This window comes from Tachyglossus aculeatus, chromosome 22 (assembly GCF_015852505.1).
Source record: "Tachyglossus aculeatus isolate mTacAcu1 chromosome 22, mTacAcu1.pri, whole genome shotgun sequence".
In the NCBI taxonomy this organism is placed as follows: domain Eukaryota; kingdom Metazoa; phylum Chordata; class Mammalia; order Monotremata; family Tachyglossidae; genus Tachyglossus; species Tachyglossus aculeatus.
In genome coordinates, this window is record NC_052087.1 from 5,217,192 (window position 1) to 5,238,759 (window position 21,568).

The window sequence follows — 21,568 nt, forward strand, 5'->3', positions numbered from 1 at the left end:
GCACAGAGAAGTTGAGACGATGCTGCTAAGCCAATTGACTTTGGAGGTTCCATCTTCATCTGAGCCTTGGGTTCAAACAAGCGGCACTAAATGTAGACCAATGCTTGACATTTAGTAAGGGTTTAACAAAAAACATAATTAATTAATCTCTTCCCCACTACTGCCAGAAAGAAGACCCAGTCCACTAAAGAAGAACCTACTGCAGTATGTTTCCCCAGTTGTTGGAACACTGGGACTGTTGCATGTGTTGGTAATATTGGAATACATTTATATCTTTGATCCAGGGAATAAAATCCTCTCCCAGCTGCCAAAGGTCAAACTAACTGGTTTGCTGCTGCTGCTGCAAACAGATGTTTGTTTCTAATCAATCGTGTTTAATAAGTGCTTTGTGAAGAGCACTGTGCTAAATCCTTGGGAGAGTGCAAAAGAATTATTAGACCCCATCCCTGCTCTCTAGGAGTTTACAATATTAGTAGGGAGACAAACATTAAAATGAATGATAGCTGGGGAAAGCAACTGAGTATAAACATATGTGTATACATGCTAAGGAGGGGAAAAAGGGGGTTAAGTACTTAAATCCTTAGGGATTGGGGGTGCAAGTACATAAGAGGTGGAAGAGAAGGGAAAATAGGATGGGGCGATGAGAGATTTGTTATGGAAAGTCTCCTGGAGGAGATGTGATTTTAATATGGCTTTGAAGATGGGAGAGCAGTGTTCTGCCTGATTTGAAATTTAAGAGAGTTCCAGGCAGGATGGAGGGCAGGAGTCAATGGGTCGATGATGAGAGAGACGAGAGTAAGGCATGGTGAGTAAGTTGGTATTAGTGGAATGAAATCCTGTGAGTTGGCTTGCAGTGGGAGAGGAGGGAGAACAAGTAGAGGGTGAGAGGTGGTAACATTTGAGACTGTGCCCCATTGTCTTTTAAAACAACTGTTTTCCCCTCCGTACTTGCTTAAGCCTTCTTTCTCTTTGTTAAACAGCAACTGCAGGAGAAGAGTTTTAAAAAAACAGCACCTCTAAACTCATGTTGGGAATTCTGTCTAAGTAACTCACTATTAAATAATGTTTTATGGCTATCAAAATAACATATCTTATTTCTAAGCACAACCTTTAGAAATGCAGATACCACAGATGATTCCCTACTTCCTAATATCAATTTTGTGTTTTGTTTAGTGGCTAATGTATTGTTTATGTTCAACCTATTCTAAAGTGTATTTTCTTAAAACACTGACGCATGCCAGGTTAAAGCAGTGGCTTTGAATAACATGCGGCAAGATGATGGTAGGGCATAGTAAATCCTTGATATGCCCCAATAATATTGAGGAACAACTACAGTTAAAAGAGGGAAGGATGCGGGAGGTACTTCTTCTCTTAGTGGTATATTGCTTACACCTATCAAGAGAAGCAGCATGGCCTAGTGGATACAGCACGGGCCTGGGAACCAGAAGGTCCTGGGTTTGAATCCTAACTCTGCCATTTATCTGCTGTGAGTGGCCTTGGGCAAGTCACTTCACTTCTCTGGGCCCCAGTTACCTCAACTGGAAAATAGTAATTAAGACTGCAATCTCCACGTGGGACAGGGACTGTGTCCAACCTGATTACCTTGTAACTATAACAACACTTAGAACAGTGTCTGGCACATAGTAAGTGCTTAATAAATACTATTATTATTGTTGTTATTATTCAATAAAAAATGCACTAACAAAAAGAGGTTGAACCTCATCGGGTGGAGTCAAAGTGGTGGTGGGTGTACAGTCTGTTTCTAATCTGTCAAGTGTATCCCCAGCCAAGAATAGGTTGGAAAACACTGGTGGATAACAACAGTAGCCAAACTCTGTTTTCTAAGTCACAAATGGCTTCTTTAGCCATTCCGTCTTGGCAAGTGGGGTCCCTGGTTACTAGATTTAAGGCTGAAAGGTAGCCATTTAAGACTGCTCCCCTTGACACATCATGTTCTCATATTAAAACAGAAACTGTACAAGGTTATGTCAAGATAAGCAATATACTGTAGCTATTTGGACAGCTTCACTGGGCAGGAAGTGTCCCTGAAGTCCTGGGAATTCTGGGATATAATTTCCACATGCAGAATGAGCTGGTTAATGGTAGGCCATCACCAGATTTCACAGTCCTGACACACGTGGGAAAAACTCTTGAAAATGGTAACCCTGGCTTTTCACCAACACTTTCCCTCTTATATATCAACCGCTAATCCCTATAGCTCATGCACGGCCCCCGCCCCTCCCCAAGTTCTACCATCTATTTGACTCCCCAGACCCTAGCTCACACTAGTCCCTCTTCCTGGAACTCCCTTTTCCCTCAAATCTGCCAGGCCCCAGCTCATCCCATTTTAAAGCTTCCCTAAAATCCCACCTCCTCCAGGAAGTTTTCCCTTATTAATACACACATCCCACTGTCTTCATCCTAAGCTCACCATTAGCATCTGGGTTCTTTAATCTTATCCTCAGCACTTGTACACTTGTATTTATAGTTTATTCATATATTATCTGAGCAATTATATATTCAGTCATCCAGCTGTTTCATCCTGACGTTATCATACTGCCTCCTTCTTTACACTTGTCAATCCTCCAGCTCTCACTGTCCGTCAATTTTTGCCTGTCTTCATTGGAATGAAGTTCCTTGAGTCGGGAACATGTGTCTTGCTACTGTTCTACCCACCCCTGTGCTTAGTACAGTGCCTTGCACTCAGTAAGTGCTCAAAAATGCTGCTGATTAAAGCACCATAATCAAGAGTTCCTGCAAATGAAATGCCTCAGTGAGCTCTACATACAAATGACTACATTTGCATTACTGTAACAGGAAATCACAAGAAAATTGTGAAAATTAAACCTCCTCCTTGTGGAGTAGAAGGCTAAAGGAAAATTATTTTTATTTTCACAGGTGCCTAGAAGTAGAGATATTAAAATAACTAACGTGTGGTTTGATTAATGCTGAGGGGATTCCACCAAGCTGAAGTCTCACATGAACACCATATGAGATAATGCATTAGGGACACCAATGATCCATTCAACCCAGAAGGTGCATGGTTGCATCCTTGCTATTCATTCTCCTGGTTATGGATGTACTATTCATTATCACTAACTTTCCTTCTAAATTCACTTGAAAAAATTACAGATCTCTTCTCACATATTAAAAGAGATGTCTATCACTTGGAAGGATGAATGAGCAGAGTTGTTTAGGACTGCAATCCCATAAAGTTAGAACTGTGGAGAGAGTGTGATTTAGAACCTCAGTTTAGTTATTTTGAACTATAATAAAAAAGCAGTTGTTCCCACATCAGAACTAGTTGCCTAGTATTTCTTGCTGGAGAGCATTTACACTCCCAACGTACTACGTAGATAGGACCAATATGACAATATGGAAATACCACTGACCATAAAGCTATTGCACTGGTACTAATCATTTGACTGAAAATATTTTTAAATATCTCCTAAGAGGAAGCATAGAAGCAGTAGCATTTCCAGCAGTATAGGAAGCATAAGTTGAGAAAAGGAGGAGAGAAAAGTAGAGATGGGGAGAAGTTGCTTTTGTGAGAGTGAGTTTCCTGAGGGAGTGGATATTTAGTGCATGATGTAGTCGAGGTCTTGAGAATTTCAGTACAACCTAAGGCAGAGCAAGGGGAATGAAAGGAATAGAATGGCTGGAACCTGTCTCTTTAAAGGAAATGCTAATCAAATGTTTCAATAGAGATTTTAACGTAGAATTCAGACCAGAAATTCTAATCACGTCCCATTCTAGAGGGTTGTTTTCCCAATATGACTTGTAGGATCAGTCTCATGAATGTCACCGAAATTCCTACATAGATTGAGAGAACCAAATTTCATAGGATAGATTTCCCCAGCAGATATGAGGAGGATTGTTTCCTTTGAAGTTGTCTTTTCCAAGGAACTGAGAGAGCTCAAGCTTCAGCATGTATGATTAGAGTGGCTCAGTCTTGAAGAACAAAAAGAAAACAGACCAAATTTTGTTCCAAATTTAACAGGAATTGTAGCTGGGAATATATGGGTAGAATTTGGCTCTGAAAATGCAATTTGTAAGTGTAATTCACGTCTGTTCATACATAATAATTTACGGACATTTAGGAAGATTAATATGGGCCATTAAAATAACTGCCATATCTCATTTGAAGAAATGCAGGCATTCTTCGTTTGGTCTTCTGTCTTCATCAGGGTGGTTACATGGACCATCCAGCACAATGATAATTTACAGCAGGAAAAATGAGTGCTGGTTAGGTTCACCATGGCTTTACTACTGATGAAACCCTCCCCACCATAAATCAAAGTTCAGAATGGAAGCATGCTCGGGCTAGCTATGCTGACGTCACAAGGTAATGATTAAGAGTTCCTGTTAGATACCATCTCTGTCCTTTAAGTCAATGGATAGGCATTAGTTCTAGAACTAAAGGTGATCCCTATCAATGGGCTGCTACCTGATAATAATAATAATAATGGCATTTATTAAATGCTTACTATGTGCAAAGCACTGTTCTAAGCTCTGATGTATCATTCAATATGACTTTTCACTAATATGATTACTGCTGCTCTGAAGTCATGATAATGGTATTTGTTAAAAGTGCTTACTATGTGCCAAGCACTGTTCTAAGTGCTGGAAGTACAACAACTTGTCTTTTGGAAGGAAGAAACAATTCACTTCTACTTCCCAAGAAGTATCCAGTGCTTAGAACAGTGCTTTGCACATAGTAAAATGCTTAATAAATGCCGTCATTATTATTATCCTTTTTTATATGGGAAGAAGCATTAAAATTCACAAATTTTAATGAAAAGTGAAATTTTAAAAAGGAAGTCAGATATGACCTTTTGCATAATTCTAACCATAAATCTTTAAGCGTTCTTTTTAGTGAGCTGGATGAATATAGGAGGAAAATAGAAAACCTACCACATCCACAAATATATTATCACTCAAGCCCCAGGCTATCAAGAATTTAGGATAAAACACAGAGAATGTTTTGTAGGGGAGCCTAAAAATCATATTTTGAGCCAATCCTGAGTCCATCCGGATGATGAAATATAAAATACTCCTAGAGTATGATTTATAACATTATTCATCAAATAAATTGTTTCTTTCCCACAGTAAAATTATTCTAAGCTGACCAGGAGAGCTATTCATTATCTCTCTTTCACACTTGGGGAAACTAAGATATTAAACTCGTTCATCTAAGATAATTTAGTCAGTGACAGACAGGATTCAAACCCAAATCTTCGGGCTCCAAGTTCATCAGTCGAGTGAACATTTTAGCATTCTTTTCACTATTATATTTCCTTTCACCCCAAACTGCCAGGAAACCTATATACCAGTTATTACTAATGCTGACCATTCGTGTTTCACAGAAAATATAAAGGATATAAAGCATTCAAAGAACAGTCCGAAGGGACAATCACCATTTTGCTGAATAGAGTGAGGTCTTGTTGCAAATACTTTTCAAAAACTCCATTTGGCCTGAAATATTTATCCTACCTATATTAGGAAAGCCATAGCCTTCCTCTCCTAAACCAATTGAGAGGTGGCAAGCGGTAGTTCCAGCAGCAGAGATAAGTGGAAGTGGCAGAGGTGAGTCAGAAGGGCACTTTTTCTCTTGGAATGCCATGGGACAAAGAGGTCCCTGATGAAGATGAAAACAGAGATGGTGGCTGTGTGGTCCTCTTCCTGCTGGAATTTCAGGACCACTTCCTTCCCTTTCCAGCTCTAAGAGATGGGGGAGACTAGTTACGGTTGACTCCAACCCTCCCAAAAAAGCTGTGGGGGAAGCTAATAATAATAATGATGGTGTTGTTAAGCACTTACTCTGTGCCAAGCACTGTTCTAAGCACTGATGGCCTCCCGGGGAGACATGAAGATGTTAGCTTTGAAGTGAATGCCTATACTCCGGATATGCAGGAAGTATGCCCTAGAATGCAATGTTACAGGCAAAAAAAAACAAAAAAAAACTGGTTCTCATGACTTCAACCTAGTCCTTCTGTTGTAGTGTCCTCTCCCAAGTGCTCTTACAGTGCTCTGTACAAAGTGAGAATTCAGTATCATTGATGATGAGTCTTCGTCAAATTGTAACAAAAAGCCTAGTATCAAATGCTCTGGACATTAGATAGATAACAAATCAGGTAGCGCTGTCAGCATTATTTTCAAAACGTTCCCTTAAGACTGTCCTCCCATGGAAAACCAAGAAAATGAAGAATAGAAATGAAGAGACAGAGTTTATTAAATTTCTGATTAGCTTCACTTACTGATTCTCATTAGGCCCATCTTGATTTCTGCTAGGCACTGCATTCATGGATCAATGCTAATTTTTATGGCTTGAAAAAACAATTTTCACTACCAAGTATTAAGACCTATAAATTGAATGAATACACTCACAAACAACTATAAACATATTTTATACCTGACAAGTTGCTGTTTATTTATAATTACTAGGCTTAATTATATTTTGTATTCCATTTAAATATAGAAACATGCAGGCTCTGGCTGGAGGATTGAGCAGCCTTGTGTGAAGTCAATTGATATAGGCAGAAACAATTAATATATTAGGTTATTTTTTACCAAATTCTAACATTTCACAATACACTTGGCATATTCAGGGCATTCCAGAAATGAGAAAATAGTCTGCTCTAACAAATAACTGATCAAATCAACCTCTTGAAACATTTCATTTAAGAAAACATAAAGACTTCCAAGTGAAAAGACTAGACACAGATAGGCCTTTACAGCTTGAGTGGAACAACAATTTAAGCTATAATCTGGAGAGTTTGGGCAGTATAGATGAACACCCCCCCCAAAAAAAAAATTCAAAAATCAGAACTGTCCTGATTGTCTTTCTACACTGTCTCGATTCCGTGATTCTCTTTCCCTCTCTCTGTGACTACGTCACCTCATTTACTGAATCCATCCATTCTAAAATAAGAACAGGAGTAATTATCAAGTCTTTTCCTTACAGACATAATGGCATAACAATACTTGTTCCTGTATCCTAAAAATATGTGTCACACACCTGTAAAAAATGGCCAGAGGGCACAAATTTCAGTTGTTGGTGTCAACATCTACAACTTTTTTAAATGGTTCTGCCAGCAGAGTGCTCAAGTATGATAAATATCTACCTAATTTCTCTAAAACAAAAATTTAAATCCTCCGTATTATTCACTTTATAAAGCATGATTTTCTTTCAAAGCCATGAGTTGATATTTTGATCTTCAACTTCGTGTTCTCATTAATAAGAGAGCAACATATCTCCAAGACAGTATTTAAGATAGTCAAATCATTTTGTAAAGCATGCTATTCTTTCAAAACCATGAATATATTCTGGTTTTTATCTTGAAGTATTATGTCTGATGTAATAAATCAGCAATAATCCATGGACTGTTAAAAAAAAAAGGTAAATGCATCCTAAACTAGGATGTGTGTTTCCAACTGAATCCTGCAATTAGAGAATCAAACCCTTATAAAGAAAGCTATGTTTTTAGCTGACATTTAAAAGCATAGGAGGGCAAACTATTTTAGTCAAATACACATCTCTTCTTGTTTTCAGATTTTTTTTAATTCCCAAGAAATAGAAAGTACTTTACTATACTCTCAAGTCCTAAGCAGAAGATTCTGAATCTCAACCTTAGAGATCAGGAAACCATGGTTTTCTAAAGAAAAGTCAAAGCAAAACAATCTCATCATTGCATTGGATTCAGGACTTTTCTTCTCTTGGACAGTGACACTTTACCTACCTAAAGCATATTCTAGGGTGAAATATAAAGCTGTACTTTATATATTAGCAAATGTTACAATGCTGATAAAACAATTATGCAGCCATCTTCACGTGCTTTACAAACATTAACTCATAAGGATTCTCAGCATTCTTGTGAGGTAGGTTTGATTGGATCCATGCATCAGCTAAATAACTGAGACAGGGGAAATTAAATAACTCCACATCACCTTAAGCAAAAGCCACTGGCACAATCCCAGTCTAACTACTAGATTATTTGGCATAACTGGATTAATTCCAGTGCCATGTACATTTAAAGTGTTATGTAAAGATATGAATACATACAGAATTTGGCTAAGTTGCACTTAGCAATCACTTTCTTAAAAACAAATATTTAGCTACCGGCTATACTGTGCCTCCATTTGGATGAAGGACCCTTGATTTATAGTCACTGAATGTACTGTGAGTACCTTCACTGTGGTACTGAAAGTACCAAATGGAAGCATAAAAGCATAAGAAAGTGGATTTCAAACTTTTTTCTTCTTATAAATTCGCTGAATTTACTAATGCACCCAGTCCACAAAACCTCTCTCCCACCCAAAGCCCAAAACATACAAGTTCGGCAGGTCTCCAGATGGACAAAATGGAGACATTATTAATAACCCCTTTCCTTTGTTTAGGTCAGGAGAGGGTATAGATAGGTGGGATGAAATGAGACGGAATGAGAGATGATATGTTCACATTAGGGACTCAGTGAATATTAACAATCAACAATAAACATGATAGCCTTGGGAAAAATGGTGGAAGGAAGGGGAGAAGAACTGCTTACTTTATAAGTCAGGCTGCAGCTCCCACAATGCAGCAGTTGGAAATTCTACAATTTTGTTACCTGACGACTCTTCAGACTCCCAGACAACCCCAAATTTGAGAAACTCTAACATTAGGCAAGCTTTCCACACTATCCTCAAATATCAGACCTTTGAAGTACAAAATTCATGAATATTTTCTCCTCTTTTTTCCCCTACGGGAGTTGCTATGATTACAGAAGTTAACTAAACCAGCCAGTCTCAAATGTCAGCACGGGATAGAAAGGTTATAAAAACTAGAAAGGAGCTCAAAATTTAGAGGCAAAGTTTTCAGACCCCATAGTATGTTTTGGACCTCTTCGGGAAGGAACGGGATAAATATAATCAACTGATATGATGCTATGGGAGCAGTACCCCTTTTTTTTTGTTGTTTTGTTTTTCTTAAAAAAATACATCAAAGCCGTAAGCTCTACCAGTGGACATGTACACACAAATTGTTCTTCAAGAACAGGAATCATCATTCCAAGGAATAATTTAGATAAAGACCAATGCTCACTATAATCTCAAAATATTAAATTTAATGTTTTATATTTACGTAGTGTTTTTCTCCTAACTAAATTAATTTAAGCATCCATGTATTCTATTTTCCCCCTTTTACAAAGAAGGGAGAAGTATATCTTAAAATGGAAAGATGAACTTCTATAGAGATAAGGTCTGCCTCTCTATTCTGCTCATAGCTCTATAGTGAGGACATAGGCTACAACTGTCCCAATTCTTGAGGGTGAGAACAGAATGAGGATTTGGAGATGCATGGAGTGGCCACATTCCCCCATGTTAGCAGGAAGTTGAGCAAGACACACAAGAGAGAAATATCCAGTCTAATCTATAGCACTGTTTGGCAGCTTCCTTTTAAATCAATTCACCTTTTGAAATCATTTGTGAGATTTGAATACACAAACACTATCATGTCATTATACACTACTAAAGTATTGATACATTTATAATGATTAATTGTTACTAATCTGCACCAAATAGTAAATGAATAATATCCTTTACATATGTCTCTTCACACTGGAATCATTATGAAAATAATTCAGTATAAAATGGCACAATCATCAAAAAATTTCCTTGGGCTTTATCTATAATTACCATTGTATATTGGTATTCATGATAATGATACATTTCACTATTATCATTCTATTTATGCATTAAAATATTCTCCAAAGAATAAATATTCTCCAAAGTCATACATTTCTGTAAACTAAAGAAAAACTCATTTTAGATTCCTACAAAATACACATCAACAAAAAAGGACTAAGTCAATTGTTTGATCAGACTTGCAGTTTTAAAGGCACAATGCAAAAGCTTACTAAAAATCCAAAAATTGTTTCCATAACAAAAAAATACTGTTTCTCATGGAGGTCTTCTGTTTCCAAAATATATTTTTAAACATGGTTGGCCATTCACAAGGGACCTAAAAATAATATGTTCCTTTACATCATCAAATCATAAAATCATCCCCCCTTCTAGACTGTGAGCCTGCTGTTGGGTAGGGACCATCTCTATATGTTGCCAACTTGTACTTCCCAAGCGCTTAGTACAGTGCTCGGCACACAGTAAGCGCTCAATAAATACGATTGATTGATTGAATGAATGAATGAATGAAAAAGGTAAATGGAAAAGGAATAATTTTTATCAAAGTATCCCATGTGTGGAAAGAGACAAAAGTTAACCAGAATCGACCGATTAAGGAAATGTAGAGACAATATTATGCTGGGCATGTCTGGAAAAAATGTATCTAGGCTGCAGGTATGTCATTTTATCCTGAAGAGCATTTTTTTCAGTCTAGCATACACATCATGGGATCTCCACTGGGGGGAATCTCTAGATTGTATTAAAACAATTTCTGAGAGTTGAATTAACTAATCATTTAATGTATTCCCTTGTATCCAGGACAGTCGGCTCATAAATCATCTGTTCTCCATCACAACCCCATCCCTTTTGCAATATGTGGTTCTTTTAGACAATCTCTGGGTTTACATTTGTGTGGCATAATAAAAGCTCAGCGTAGCTCAGTGGAAAGAGCATGGGCTTTGGAGTCAGAGGTCATGGGTTAAAATCCCGGCTCCACCACTTGTCAGCTGTGTGACTTTGGGCAAGTCACTTAACTTCTCTGGGCCTCAGTTCCCTCATCTGTAAAATGGGGATGAAGACTGTGAGCCCCACATGGGACAACCTGATCACCTTGTAACCTCCCCTGTGCTTAGAGCAGTGCTTTGCACATAGTAAACACTTAATAAATTCCATTATTATTTATTATTATTAATACCACCTGGTACTTTTTGGGAGGAAATCACTTGACTTTGACTCTAAGGTTAGGAGAGAGGCAATCCCTGGAAATGGCATTGATTAAAATGGATGTTATTTTGTTATTGTGAATTTGGTGTTTCAATTCTATGGACAATCATTGATTTCTCAAAATGGATAATATAAACAACTAAAATCTGGGAGGCAACATGGCCTAGTGGAAAGAGTATACGTCAGGAAGTCAGGAGACATGAGTTCTATTCCTGGCACTGCTACTTACCTGCTGTGTGACCTTGGGCAAATCACTTAATTTCTCTGTGCTTCAGTTTCCTCATCTGTAAAATGGAAATATCAATTCCTGATCACCTTCCCTCTTGTGTCAGATCTGATTTGGTATCTACCCTAGTGCTTAACACATAGCAGGCACTTAATAAGTCTTTTTTAAACATTTTTGGTGACATAATTATTTTTTCTAGGAAGAAATGTGGCAGTTTAGATATTATGGATAAACAATCTCAGGTGCCCCACAAAATGAGAGCCCAATATCTGATAGGGTATTACTGAAAGGATCAAACAATTAAAAACTCAAATCATAAATTAACTTTCCAATAAGGAAGGAAGGACCCTGGAATCCTCACTTCAGTAAAATTTGACTAAAAATATTGAGAATTCAGCTTGAACAAGTGGTGAAAAAATCAACTAGGAAGGTACAGTCTTAAAAGAATCAAAGGAAGAAAACATACAGGATAAACAGAAACAAGATTCCAGGAAGAAATTTTCAATTTTCAATTCTACCTCTCATTTTTTCCAGCCTGCAGGATTTCCACTTCAAATTTTGCAAAATGAAATTGTCTCGAGGATGCTGATAGGCTCTGCCCTATCAATGTCAATTTGCTTTTCAAAGGGCTCATTTGGGAAGCAATGGATTCACCTGCAATTTCTGATGAGAGAAAATTGAAGCCTAGCACACAGCTTGAACTTATATGCAGAAATGAGCATCAAGCAAACATTTAGTGAACTTGACTGGTGAAAATAACCAATCTGGATAATTAATTTCACCTATTTAACATCTTTTTTCCCCCTTGGCAGGGGCAGGGGTTTCTGAATTTTTCAGACAATTATCTTACATCTCCATTTAATTTTGCTTGTGTAGACAGAACTATCAATAGAATCCCTGGATTGACAGCTCACAAACCATCAGGCATATGACAGATTCATTATTTACTAAGGGAGCAGTCCAAATTCTTACTTGTTTAAAACTGCTCAGTGAAGCGTGAAAAAAAAAAGCTGTCTCCACAAAAGTACAGCCTTATTTCATCATTTGCGAAAGAGCTAGTATGTCCAGATTTAGATTTCTTACGGACTACTCCACTGAGACATTTTAGATGGTAACATTGGAATTGTTTGGGTTTTGGGTTTTTTGGGCTTTTTAGATATAGTAGGAAAATGTTTTCAGCCCCAGCAGTTAATTGCAGTAAAGAGATCGTTAACCTGACTTTCAGGAATAAGTCCTATGCCACTTTGTTAAGAACACTCTGCTGGGCAGGTAATGTGTCTACCAACTCTGTTACACTGTACTCTCCCAAGCACTTAGTATTGTGCTCTGCGCAACAGTAAGCATTCAATAAATATGATCGGTTGATTGATTGATTGATTGCTAGATATCCTGGAGGGCAGGGATTGTGTCTACCAACTCTACTATACATCCCCAAGACCTTAATACAGTTCTCTACACACAGTTACCACCCAGTAAATATCACTGATTGGCATTTGTTCTGCCTCACTGACTTTTCAACTTTTAAGGGGCCTCTATGTAACAGAATGAAGTGAAAGCCTATAGACTACTTGGAGAAACAAACAAAATCCCTCACCAGAGGGAATTTAACTTGGACAAAGGAAACCCAGTTTCCACAAATGCACCTGTTTAAAACATAATAAGAATTTAACAAATACCACTAAAACAACAGGCCCAAGGTTTTCAGAAAGATCAATGTCATATGAGACAGACACAAACCTTCAGTCATAAATCCCTCCCCACCAACAACAACTAAAGTTTCCAGAGGGACAGTACAGCAACTTGAACAGGTGTGTCCAACCTGATTAGCTTGTATCTACCCCTGCATTTAGAACAGTGCTTGATAAATTGTAAGCGCTTAACAAATACCATCATCATTATTAGCATGAGGTCCAAAAGAAAGTGGGAAATGAACAGCAAGGTGGATGGTCATTTCTAGCAACTTAAAAATGTTATTACTAGTTCAATGTAAAAAGGACTTTGTAAAAGTGTCTTACCTAATGTCCCTGCTCCCTATAACGTTTTTTTAGGTGAAATCATCCTAGCTAAAGAATACATAGTTGTTATTATAGTTTTAATTTTAAGAAAGTGAATTCCCTAGGAACAGCTTGCTGAGTCATTTAGTGTACAATTCTCAGGTAATATGGTATTTATCCAATTTAGATAAAATCAATACGTTCCTTTGCTCTTCTGGTACCGTATCAATTGTAACTGAATGACCTAATAAAAAATCTTGATAGGTAAAATCTTTGGATTGAAAAGAGCAAATGACATTCTTTCACAACCTTGTGCCTTCCAGGCATTCCTGATGTATGTGTTATTATTTCATATTCAGAGTTCATTGACAATCACTCCAGTTCAGTTTGGGCCCATTAACTGTGTACAGTTTACAAAAAAGGGATCCTCGGTAGTTCATATACTGGGGATGAGGCAACCTGTTCTCTCATCCTCAGGCAGTGATGGACTCAAAGCAGGGACTAAAATTTAAGGGGCCACTGTAATTTCCACTTAGGTTTGAAAAATGAAAGTTGCTTCTCTTGTGAAGTCATAGTTCCAAGAAAAATCCCCCCCCCAAACCTTTTACTGAAAAACAAAACAAAACCCAACAACAACAATGACAAAAAAAACCAAACCTTAAATCTTGCCCCTACAAAGCTGGCCCCTGCCCAGGACAATAGAAGATAGAGTATAAATTGCTGCTTCCCAGGAATTATCCTGGCCACCATTACCATTATTACGTAAAACAGTCTATTATATATGTCACAATATAATTCATCCTAAAATACCATTAAGTGTGACATATTAGGAGGAAATGTTGAAAAATCAAGGTAGCATTCAAATTAAACAATGCGCATAAACCTATCATTTGGCCAGACAATTATTTCATCTTCCTAAGGGCATCCTTATATCTATTCACAGTAACACATGTATAAATTTTCCCATTGAAATAGGGAACAAAATGTTAAACTACTCCTTCTATTCAGGAATCACCCTTTGAATAGGTATCTATACGCAGAATTTGAAGTGAGTTATCAGTATAATTTAATATACTACATCTGATCATTTAAAAACCACAATTTGACATTAAAATTTCTGCCGTGAATTTCAACTCCCCCCGCAGTCAGGATGGAACTCATGAAAGGATAAACCTAAAATTAGAATTTTCTTTTTAGAGGATTGTAGTCCCTTCAAGCTTCTTCGATTAGTGCATACAGAAAGAGTGAAAAGAGCCCTGACCTAGCAATCAGAAGATCTGTGTTTTCATCCCAGCTCTGCCACGTACTGCTGTGTGACTTTGGGCAAGTTACTTAACTTCTATGTGCCTCAGTTCTCTCACCTACAGAATGGGGATTCAATACCTGTTCTCACTCAGATTGTGGGCCCCATGTGGGACCTGATTATCATGTATTGGTATAGTGGAAAGAGCCCGGTCCTGTGAGTCAGAAGGTCATGGGTTCTAATCCTGGCTCCAACACTTGTCTGCCGTGTGACTCAGGGAAAGCCACTTCACTTCTCCAGGCCTCAGTTCCCTCATCTGTAAAATGGGATTAAAACCTTGAGCCCTATGTGGGACAGGGACTGTGTCCAACCCGATTATCTCATATCTACCGCAGTGCTTAGAACTGTGGCTGGAACATAGTAAGTAAGCACTTAATAAATACCATAATGATTTATTCATTCATTCATTCAATCGTATTTACTGAGCGCTTACTGTGTGCAGAGCACTGTACTATGCGCTTGGGAAGTACAAGTTAGCAACATATAGAGACAGTCCGTATTCCAGTGCTTAGTACAGTGTTGCACCTAGAAAGTGCTTAACAAATACCACTATATTATTATTATCATTATTATTAAAAATCAGGTATTTTCACGTTCTGCGTAAGCATTTCCCCTAAAGCAAATAAATGTAGCATTTGAAGTCTGAGGTTTGTCTTGTAAGGGGGTGTTTTCAATTTGGCAAACCAACCACTTTACCTAAGAACTGAAGGGCATATGATATGCTTGACAATTCACTTGTATTTTAAAGCATAATCTAAAGTGTAACGCTCCCTTTCTCATTCAGTTTTTAAGCTCGCTATCACAATATTTCTGCCAGATTTCAGTTTCTATCTCTTTGGCCTTTTCCATGCTGCCTGTGATGCTTCAATTTAACAGATTCTTCATTACCACTCATTAAAAGAAAATATTACCTAAGCTTGAGTGACGGATTATAAAAACTGAAGACGGGGACGGTCTGATGAGCTAGTGGTTGAATTTTTCAGAGCACTGGTCAAACATCCTAAAATGGGACATCTGATCCTACCAAATGAAGTGATGAAGAGATGGGTTTATATAAATGAAATAATTCTATAAGAATTTTTAAAGGTGTTCTCAGGAAATACTCTGAGCCTTCACTCTGGAGAAATCTGCTCTGAGCTTTTGCCTCAGATTTGGGCACTCCTTTTGGATTCTGCAGGATATCATCTCCCTTATTATTCATTCATTCAATTGTATTTATTGAGCGCTTACTGTGTGCACAACACTGTACTAAGTGCTTGGGAAGTACAAATTTGCAACATAAAGAGATGGTCTTATTATCAAAACTGTAAGTAAAAATGCCCTCTGCTTAGTCTCGCATAGACAAATACCAGATAGTCAGATTGAACCCTTCCTATTCCTTTTCTCACATCTAGCAAGGACACGCATTCCTGATATCCAAAAGATTTCCCGGGACATTAGGGTAAAATATTAAAGACAGGAAAGACAAGAGGATTCCGCCCCCCTCCGCAACTATTTTAAAAATAAACTTCGTTTTCAGTCTAATTAATATTAAAACCTCTTCTTAATTCCTTCCCAACACTGCAGTAGGAATAAAAACTGGAAGTGATATTGTGCTTCATTTTCTTAATGCCAGAGCATTTCCAAATGTTCTTTTATGAAGAATTCAACAGAACAGCACTTCACAACTAAAATGGAAAAATGATGCTCTACATCAGGCGATTTTCAGCTGCTTTTAGTCTTAGACAACAGCCGTGTTAATACTATCGAGTTGGATGAAAAATTCCTAACACAACCTGACACACTGGAATAAACAAAAATGGGTTGATTTAGAAAATGGCAGTTCCTAACTAGACCTTCCTTGATCCAAGGATGTAAATGCAGCCCACCCTGGCGTGCAAAAATAGTTCAGTATCATAAGGTGCTTCACACTTTTCAATGTGCTGCCTCACCCTTAGCCAACTAATCTAAACCACTCTCAGCATCTTTCACACTGACTGTGAAACCCGCTAAACTATATAGATGCTAACAGTGTAATGACAACTATTCTCTGTGTCTAAGCAGAGGCAGCAGTTGCTTCGGCTTAATCAGCAAGCAGCATATGACATCAACAAGCAGTTCTAATTATGTTTCACTGGGATTTTATTATATTCTCCATTCCTCTAAGAATTGCATGCCACGGATACTGAATATAAACATATCATTCAGAACTGTGCTAGTGACATTCAATTCCAGGGCTTCAACTGGTTGAAGAATGAGTTGTTCATTTTAAAAAACTGTAGCTGTGAGAGTGTTTCCTAGGAAGAGAAAAATAGTTACTCTTAGGAAATCTGGAAATTCAAGTAATAATCTTGGTAAAATTTGAAAATAAAGGAAAAAAAATTGAAAATGAAAATAACCCAGTAGTCTTCATTTGCATTTGCCATCCTCACACAGGTACGATTATGAGCAATGGTTCTTGATATTTATAGAACTCCCTTCCTCCTGAAAACTTCAACATCTTTTTTTAAGATATAGGGCAAGATCCTGCCAGTGAGAAGGGAACAAATATTTGTTTTTGAAGATGCAGTAAATGGAAGTACTGCATCTGTTTAACTGCATGTCCAAAAATGAAGAATGTACTCACTTTTCACTAATAGAATCAGGTCCATAGAGATTAACTAGTGGAGCAAGATTCCCTGTAGGAACACGGACACTCTCATTCTTTTAAACTCCCATTCTGTACTATGGATTATCTGGCTACCACAATGCATCACTTTTACATATTTTTATCGTTAAAACCTTAAAATCCAAATTTTCTCTGAAAGTGATATACAGCCAGGTGACTCATAAAAACAGGCAAAAAAATTCCTAACCGTTCTTGCAATACTTTGAGCTCTCCGTTCCCAAAGCTCTTGTTTACTTCATTTGTTTTGATAGGAGCACAGGATGAAAGGGGTGGTTGGTCCTTCAGATGTCTCTAGCCACATGGGCACATAGCATTTCACCTTAATAATGACACCTTTAAATAGAGAACAGAAATATTTGGTTCATAAAAGAAAAGTTTGTGTGAGGTATCTCTTTCAAAGGACTAGTGACAGAAAAATGATCAATGACCTTTGGTGAAACTCAAAATACTGCGTCAGAATTTATCCTTAACAATAAAATATATTCAGTTCTGCCAGAACATCTTTTTTGTGCTGTGTTGTGGCTGGAACACATTGGCAGAATTAGGGAATGGTCTTCTGATATCTGTCTGGAAATAATGCAACACAGGACCAGAAGAAATGTTAGGCCTTTTTGAGGGGTGATAGCAATAGGGTGGGCATTATGATGCAGGTTTTTCTTAAAAGCAGGGTTCTTCAAAATGTCAACCCCATGTTATAGGAAAACTGAGTGTACTTGAGAGATACAGTTTGACCTCTGAAGCCTATTTTCTATCTTTAAAGCATGCTTTAGAAAGTACAAGTTTATAAAACCTGTTAATTTATGAATACCCAGCTAAACCTGTTCTACAGCTGACCCAACAAATAATCCCACCTTCTAAAATGATCTCAGCAAAGGCTCCAATTAATAAAGACCAAAAAAAGTCCTATTTAAATCCCCAATGACAACCTTCCTGACTCCAATAGCTGTTTTTAGATTTCAGCCCAGTGGGATCTTCATTAATTATTTTCTACTCATCCCAGAAGCAAATGAAAGCATCTTTAGGACTACATCACTTAACAAAAGTGAATTATCAACACAGCTCGTTACACAGAGAAAACACATATTGACCGAGTCCTGGGAGGAATCATCAGAATACTAAGGCATAATAATAATAATAATGATGATATTTGTTAAATGTTTACTATGAGCAAAGCACTGTTCTAAGCGCTAGGGGGGATACACGGTGATCAGGTTGTCCCTTGTGGGGCGCACAGTCTTAATCCCCATTTTACAGATGAAGGTAAATGAGGCTCAGAGAAGTTAAGTGACTGGCCCAAAGTCACACAGCTGACGAGTGGCGGAGCCAGGATTAGAACCCATGACCTCTGACTCCCAAGCCCGGGCTCTTTCCACTGAGCCATACTGCTTCTCTAAGTCATGAGCAAAATAATCTAATAAAGTGAAAAGTGGGGCTGAAGAGGTGACGACCCAAACAGTCTCTCCTAAGGAGGTGGATGAGGAAGTTATAACTCTGGTCACTGAGCTAACAAGGCTTACAGAAGAATGCTTATTGACCATGTATCTTGCAACATTTTCCAGTTTGACAAGCTGTGAACTGAATGCTCTAATAACCGAGAATAGTGTAGGTCAAAGAAGTCAATGGCCCCCACAAAATATAGACAATGCTGTTACTTCAGACCACATTTTATGAATCTATGACTAGTCACTATAACCCCAATGTTTTATCCGAAACAACCTGGTAGCTTTGTTACAACCAGGAGGGCTAAGCTAGATTCTCACTCCATCCAATTCAAGAAGCAAAGTAAATCAAAACGATCTTTCCTACTTATCAAACATTAGCATTTATTTAACCCTCATAATTTACATGGCGGGAATTTAAAAGGTGGTTCTACAGGAATGCCACGTAGTTAAAATCAGACTCTACAATAACATCTTGGGATAAGTTTGTCTCAGAACAAACGAACCTTCTTGGGAGGTTCTCGCTTTCATTCACTACCATCCAGTCACAAATTGCACCTCAATCCATACAGCCAGTGTGCTTGAAGCTCCAATACAATATAGTACACCACATTCCTCCACAACCCCACTCTAGAGTTAATACAGTTTTTGGAGATTTTAGTCTAGGATTTGTTAACTACCTGCTGAAGTCCCTGACACAACTGGTTTAACAATGCTTTCTAATATTTCACTAACTTGGCATGATTTTTAATCTTCTCCAGAAAACCCACTACCCTTAAAAATCCAGCAATTATAAAATTGTATTTTGACCAAACATATACCACAAACAATTGATTTTAGTAGAAATGAAGATAGAAATTCTTCACTTTTGAAAAGACGATTTATAGAGAATACTTAGGCATCCAAACAAACATTAAAATCACTTTGTATTGTGTGGTCCCATTTACAGCATTCTCCCTGAAATGTTATACCTTGAACTCCTTTCTGTTACTTTTCCAGCTTGATTTCTGCACCACATTTTGAATTTCAATCTGGTCAAAACAAGTCTCTTGCCTAAACCTTTTGGATTTTTATAATTTGAATGTAAATGATCATCACTGAAAATGACTGAAAATAAATAACCTTCCTCAAATTAGGCTTATATGAATTTTTACATGGGGGAGATCTTACGAAGATATTCTAATGCTAGAAAGTTGAATAATTTATATAATTATAAGTTTATCTTTTACAATAGGACTGGACTATTTCTTAAGGATGAGGCACTTTGGAAAGGAAATTATTACAGGTTACTTAGACAATGGTAGTAGTATGTAGTAGTAGTAGTAAAATGTTGGTACAATAATTTTGTACGATAGCTAAGGAAAGAATTAACAGCACTCCACAGGGCCCTACTTTAGATCCTGGGAGTAGCTTATTTTCCTATACAAAGTGGCACAGCATTTTATGGACTAAACTGTGAAGTCAGAATTACAAAAATATAAAACTTGCCTCAATAGACTTTAGAGCTTATTCTCACCTTTGAGAGACTGAGATTTAGTGGAAAAAAATGTCTTTTATTTCTTAATCTCCTTTAATCTTTGGACTGCAAATCCATCAGATGCACCTTTCTTATGTGAAGCCTACTATAGACTCTAGGATATTTTATCCTGAAGGCTAAAGTGGTATGAAAATCCCATTTTAATGAAAGCAGATGTTTCCATTCTGGCAGGAAAACCAAAAAGTACCTTTTGTTCACACCAATTGTTGTCCCTTGAAGCTTTCTTTATTCAGAAGGACATTTGTGACAGGCTCCATGGTGCAGGCCACTTTGCCACTGAATGACACTCTGCATTCATTACAAACTGTATCAATATAAAAATACAAAAGAGGGAAATTAAGCTGTGCACTGTGCACATCAACAAACACCTTTTGTTCTTTTATAAAAATGTAAACTGGAGATGGAAGTAGCAATTCCTCTCTACTTAGTAATAACTGCAGAGGCATTGCAAGAACCACATCAGCAAGCCACAGTAAATTAAAGTGATAATAGCCAATTTTTAATTGGATAGAAGGCTGGGAACGTGCGCTACACAATCCAGTATATTAAAGTGAACTTTCCTAGGTGTGACTTAGCTCAAACAGGAGCTAAGCTACATGCGGGGTTTCCACATATTTCTTAATTCAATAATGAACTATAAATCGATGTTTAATGGAAAGGTTTTGGCAAGATAATGGCAGTTCCATTTAAGGAGAATGCAAGACAGTAACAGTTCTTGTCAAGTAATGCATACTGGTGTGCAGTTGTGTTACAATTGAGTTAGAAAATTGTGTTATCTGACATTACTCTCTGCAACCAAAAGTATAAAAATATTTACTTACCAACTTGCACCATTCTGTATAATTATGGTTTGAAAGAGTATTGTTTTGACTTTTCCCCCAAAGTGTATTTGGCCTAAAGCTCTTCAGTATACAGTAGCACTCCTTGGGAGGGTTGATGAGAAAACTATCCACCAAGTTTCCTATATGAATTGAAAGTAGGAGGAGTAGCTGAAAATTTTAATATTCTTTGAAGTGTGTCGGTCATTCAGGAGTCTGATCACAGAGCTAATGAAGCTGTAAGCTTCAAATTTCATTGAATCAAATATCCCATAATTGTGATAGTTATAAGTTCAGGTACCAGGGAGCTTTTTGAGAAGCAAAGGGATAATAAACTGGAATTTAGTAGTAATTTGCAGATTTATATAATACCCTTTCCACATGCTAGACTGTGAGCCTGCTGTTGGGCAGGGACCGTCTCTATATGTTGCCAACTTGTACTTCCCAAGCGCTTAGTACAGTGCTCTGCACATAGTATGCGCTCAATAAATACAATTGAATGAATGCCCAGGACCCTAAAAATTGGAAGAATAAAGTCATGTTTACTCGGATTGCTCAATCCCAAAATCAAGGTATATATTTTGATCCCTGGAGATTTGAAAATATTTACCTATTATTTTTACAATACATTTCTCTCCACTTTTACAGTGACTTTCATGGAAATAAAAAGGAATGCTTTATTCACTCCACTGCACCCAACAATGAACTAAAACATTATTAAAA